Genomic DNA, 5,812 nt, shown 5'->3' with positions numbered 1-5,812 from the left:
TAAACCTGTCATTTACAACAGTAATAAAAATGTAAGGTACCTAGGGATCAGTCTAATAATGTATAAACTCTATGGCGATAAACTTGTTTAAGTTCAATGAAGTTTAAGGACTTCATTGAAAGTCCTTAAAGGGCACATAAATAAATGGAGAGTTCACAGTCTTGGAAATTGTGTCCATTTTTCCAACTTTGAGCTCTAGATTTAAAGCACTTCCAATAAAAATACCAACATGGGTTTTCATGGTAGTTGGCAAGCTGATTCTAATATTTATGTGGAAGAGCAAAGGTCTAAGAATAGCCGATCCAGTCTAGAAGAAAAAAGGACAGAGTGCAGGGATTTGCCTGTGAACTATTAAGTCTCATTATAAAGCAATAGTATTTACAACACTGGGGTGTTAGTGCAAGGGTACACAAAAAGACCATTGAAACAAAATAGAGAGGCCTAATCATATTTGGAAACTGGATAGAGGACGAAAAAAAGCATTAGAGAAAAGTGGAGATGTGCTAGACTATGTGATAATTATCCACATGGGAAAGAAATGAAACTGAAATTCTATAGTACACACCAAGCACAAAAATGAATTCTAGACTGAGTAAGGACTCAAAAGTCAAAGGCAAAATACACTTTAAGCCTTTTGGAAAAAAACAGAACATCTTTAAGACCTCAAGGTGCGGAAGGACTTCTTAAACATGACACAGAAATGCAAGCCCTCCAGGAAAAGCTGGATACATTTTGCTACCTTAATTAAGAACAACCACAACACCCTATAAAAAGAGTGAAAACAAAAGCTCCAAAGAGAGAAAAAAAATTTGTGTCACAGATGAACAAAAAAGATTATTACCCAGAATCTATGAATAACCCCTAAACATCATTAAGAAAAAGAGCACATGATATGCAGATAGAGAAGACAGATATGAATAGGAAACCCAAATGGATAAAGGCATCTGAAGAAATGTTCAACTTCATTATTAATTGGGAGGATGCAAATTGAAACAAAGCCAAGATGCTATTTTATCCCACCTAACTGGCAAAAATCAGTAATTCAGACAATACCAAAGGTGAGGAGCAAAGTACTACAAGTAGAAGCATACATTTGTATAATTGTTTTTGGAAAAAAATTGGCATTATCTAGAAAAGTGAAACCTGCAAAATAATCGCATGGCCCAGACATTTCACTGTTAACGCCTTAGAGAAACTCTCTCAAATGGGCACCAGAAGAGATGCACGAGAATTTTCATAGCAGAATTGTTGCTAGTAACAGAAAAACTGGGAACAACACAAATGCCTACCTGGGAGAGAATGAATACAGAAATTGTGCTATGTACGGTGAAAAATAAATGAGTCACAGTTCATGAATTAACCTGGAAAAAAAAATCTCAGCACCGTGTTGAGTAGAAGAAGCAATTTGCAAACTAACGTAACCCCAACAACTCGATTTATATAAAATTTGCAAATGTGCAAAACCAAATAGGTGTTTATTCAGGGATACGTAAATAAATGCTAAGTTACTTGGGAAAAGCCTCCTAAGAGACATTCTATAAGGTAGGCTGCTGGCTGCCTACCACTTTGGGCAAGAGGACCCTTAGCTACCTTTTTGGGAGATGATTGGACCTAGGTCAGGACCTCAGGCATCCTCAGGGAGGCTCAGGCCCACCCCTGTTCCTTGTTTCACCTGGGGAGTTACCAAAAATAACTCCACAAAGACCAGCCTGGCTGTCTGAACTCTCCGATATCAATAGACAGGGCCGGTTCATAGTCTATCTTCATTCTCAGTCCAATGCTGGGCTTCAGGATTGAGCTGGGCCATATTTCAGGCAGAGAAAATGTACGCACCCCTAACTCGCATATTTGGTGGCCTGACATGAATTTAGTTTTGTGTAAACCAATCACCCTGAATGCAGGGTTCTGCTTTTTTTTTGGGGGGGGGCAGTCTCACTCTGTCACCCGGGCTGGAAGGCAGTGGTGTCATCTTGGCCCACTGCAACCTCTGCCTCCTGGGTTCAAGTGATTCTCCCATGTCAGCCTCCCAGTTAGCTGGGATTACAGTTATCAACCACCATGGCTGGCTAATTTTTGTATTTTTAGTAGATACGGGGTTTCACCACGTTGGTCAGGCTGGTCTTGAACGCCTGATCTCAGGTGATCCACCTGCTTTGGCCTCCCAAAGTGTTGGGGTTACAGGCGTGAGCCTCTGCGCTCGGCCCCAGGGTTCTTGCACCTACATTATACCGACATGATACAATCTTTTTATTTCAAAATCTAGGATGTGATATGAGAGGTGTACCAGGGAACATTTGGGTATGATCAGAGCAAGTGTTAGTGAGCCTGGTCCCGTCTGTCCATAGCCACAGGAAGAATGGCAGGGATCCTGTGTCATGTGGGCTGCAGCTGCTTCTGCTACCCATTGAGTGGAGTCACGTGGAGCCCCAGTGGCTGTACCCCTTTTTCTCCTGCCAAGGCTTGGCAGGTCTGCCTGGTCTCTTCCCCCTTGCCATCCCCCACTTCCCTCCTTTCCTGCCCCCTGTTTTGGTGGAAAATTGAAGGGTAGGAGGGAGGATGAAGAGGGAAGGCATTGGGGGACAGGAAGGAAGGAGAGTGGGGGATTGTGAGGATGAAGAGACAAGGCTGACCTGCTGGCGAAGCTCTTTAGTCCCTGAGCCAGGATTTCATTTGAAATACACCAAGACCTTTTTAAGCAAGTCCCAAGGCAGACTCACCATTCATCTGCACAGTGCATTTTTCCTTGCAGAAAATAACCTATGACCAGCCTGCAGCTCCTGGAGTGTGGGCTGAGGAACACAGTCCAGTGGGTCAGCACTCCTTCACCCTCTGATGCCAGTGGCCATCAGGAGTCCATGTCACAGCCTAAAAACAGACCCCACCATTACTCCGTCCCTCCTGGGCCCTGGGCTTTCCAGGGACTCCCTCTCCATATTGACTTGGTTTGGGACAGGGACTGTATATCTGGAAGAATATTTCCAGCCTGAGTTGCTTTTTCCTTCCAAGTAAGGCAATTTAAAATTACTGGTCTTCCACAAAACATGCACTGAGAAAAGATGTAATTTCTACGAAGTTTGGGCACCTGATTGAAAATCGAATTCAATCAAAGGCCAAGGTCCTAACAGTAGTGTGATGTGAGATGCACAAAGACACACATAATTATGGGAGGGCCAAAAGGCACACATGGACCCACCTGCAAATTGGTGAGCAGGGAACAGCCCAAGAGAGGCTCATTCAGACCTTGTGAGTCGGGATGTTAATAACACATGGTGATGCTGTCAGTACAAAAAGAGTGAGCACAAAAGTAGCAGCAAACCTCAGTCCTTTTCTGAGTTTGTATGCAATGGACTTAAAAATCACATAATATAGGCTGGGCGAGGTGGCTCACACCTGTAATCCCAGCACTTTGGAAGGCTGAGGTGGGCGGATCACCTGAGGTCAAGAGTTCGAGACCAGCCTGGCCAACATGGTGAAACCCTGTCTCTACTACTAAAAATACAAAAATTAGCCGAGTGTGGTGGCATCTGACTGTAATCCCAGCTACTCGGGAGGCTGAGGCAGGAGAATGGCTTGAACCCAGGAGGTGAAAGTTGCAGTGAGCTGAGATCACACCACTGCACTTCAGCCTGTTGACAGAGTGAGACTCTAACTCAAAAAAAAAAAATCATATAAGATAAAAGTCATCATTGAGTTAAAATATGGCAGCATGCTGTTCTCATGTTGTCAGGGGAGTCCAGTGTGGTTGATCTTAAAGACAGTCATGCGAGGTTCCTTCCTCCAAGAACCACATGAGGGCATGTCCTGTAGATGATTCCATCTTCACCTCAATGTGCTTCTCCCTACAGTCTCACTAATTTCATTGATGAACCTCCTTAATCATCTTCCCATCCCAAATCCCAGCTTTCTTCTTCTAGGACCCAGTTCCTACCAAGGGAACTTCTAGTTTTTCAGTCAAGTCATAGAAACCTTGGAATCCTCTATGGTAAGTCTTCCTTACACATCACATCTTATATCCATTCTGTCCTCCAGGCAGACATGATTTCTTCTTTAGAAGTGAAACATTTGCTTTCACTCTTATTCTAACTCCCTCTGCTGTAACGGGCTTCATGGAGAATCCTTGATCAGTCCAGCAGCCTCCTAGGAGGCCTTGCTCTAACCATCCTGCATCTCTGTGTCAAATTGTTCTTATCAAAATTTGTCCCTTGTCAAATTGTTCTTGTCAAAATGTTGCTTTTGTTATGTCCTTACTTAAGAACTCACAATACCTCCCTATTTCCACCTCTGTTTTCCCCTCAATGGCTCTCTACCCATTCAACCTTATTATTGCGTGGTTACTCATGGTGTGTACCTTATGTTCTCTAGTCCGGAGAGGATCTGATTTCTCCACCTCTGCTCACACAATTCCGCTTGGTCTTCCTGCTCTTCCTGCTGTATTCTCACTATCATTATCATGATCTGGGGTTTATGGCACAAGCTCTCCCCTCTAGCTTATAGCCTTGGAGACTCAGGATAATGATAGGGGGAAGGAGAAGAAAGGCGGTGGGGAAAGAGAGAGGCTCATTTCTGCCCCTGTGATAGGCTGGTCCTAGCCACCTTGCCAATAGTCCTGTTCCCTCTTCCCCCTACTTCTGCAACAAACCAGCTCTTGGACTTCCTTTCTCTGACACTCAGCTTTCCAGAGGGGCCTCCCCCATGAGTTACACTGCACTTGCCTCTGAGCTCCTTCAGCCCCTGCGGGCACAGCTTCTATGTCTCAGATGCATTATGGGAAAACACAGCATGCGATTGTTCTCCTCATGTCTAAACTGTCCGTGGACTGGATGGTTAAGATGATCCACTTAAAGATTTGCTAGCAGAAATCCCGTCTCATGGACTGCACAAGCACTGCCTAGGCTTCCCTAATTAGCCTCCTGCATTGGCTAACCTTGATGGCAGAAGGAAAGGCTTGTACTCTGTTGCCTCCTAAGCATTGGTTGGTCAGATTTCCTCTCTCTCACCTCATCATTTGTGTGTTGAATGTTTGCTGAGCACCTACTGTGTGCCAGGTGATACATTCTAGTCTTTAAGGATTCAAATGAATGAAGCACACTCCTGGCTTTCAAGAGCTACAGTTTAGGAGAAAGTCGACATGCAGAAGACAAGGTAGTATGGAGTGATTAACGCTTTGGTAACAGAGGCACAGGAAACTGATGAAGAAGTAATGACAGGCACTCAATGCTGCAGAGAGGAGTCAGAGAAGGCTTCGTGAAGGAGAAGACAACTTTCTTGAATCTTAAGACTGAATAGGGCTTAGGCAGGTAAGGAAGGCAAAAGAGTGTGAAGGAGTTGGGAGAAATGTGGAAGAAGACTCCAGCCTCTCCAGCCCCTCCTTTGCTCTCTCCTTTGTCTCTGGTACCTTAGGACACCTGGCTGGGAATATAGAAAAAACTGCAGCAGTAGATTAGCTAGAAGGGAGGAGGAGGAGGAGGACAACAAGAGGAGGAGGAAAAAGAAGAGAGGAAGGAGGAAGAACAGAGTAGGTAGCTCAACAGTAGGCATCAATGAAGGACCAGGCAGATGCCTCAACTTCTTCATTTTAACCCAGAGAGTGACAGCCTGGATCCAGATGCTTTGTTGCTCCAATGGCTTAAATAGCCATGGTTGTCATAGACATTAACTCATAAATTTGCCTATGTCTGTGGTATCTAAGACTTAAGAACTGACCATACCATGTCCAATAGTATGCTCGCAAGTAGTGGAGCACCCACAAGGTTAAAATGTTGCTTCTGAGAGACATTGGTAGAACACCAGCATGACATTTAAAAGCACAAAT

The sequence above is a fragment of the Callithrix jacchus genome, chromosome 11 (assembly GCF_049354715.1).
Source record: "Callithrix jacchus isolate 240 chromosome 11, calJac240_pri, whole genome shotgun sequence".
Lineage (NCBI taxonomy): Eukaryota > Metazoa > Chordata > Mammalia > Primates > Cebidae > Callithrix > Callithrix jacchus.
Note: the sequence above shows the minus strand (reverse complement) of the source record.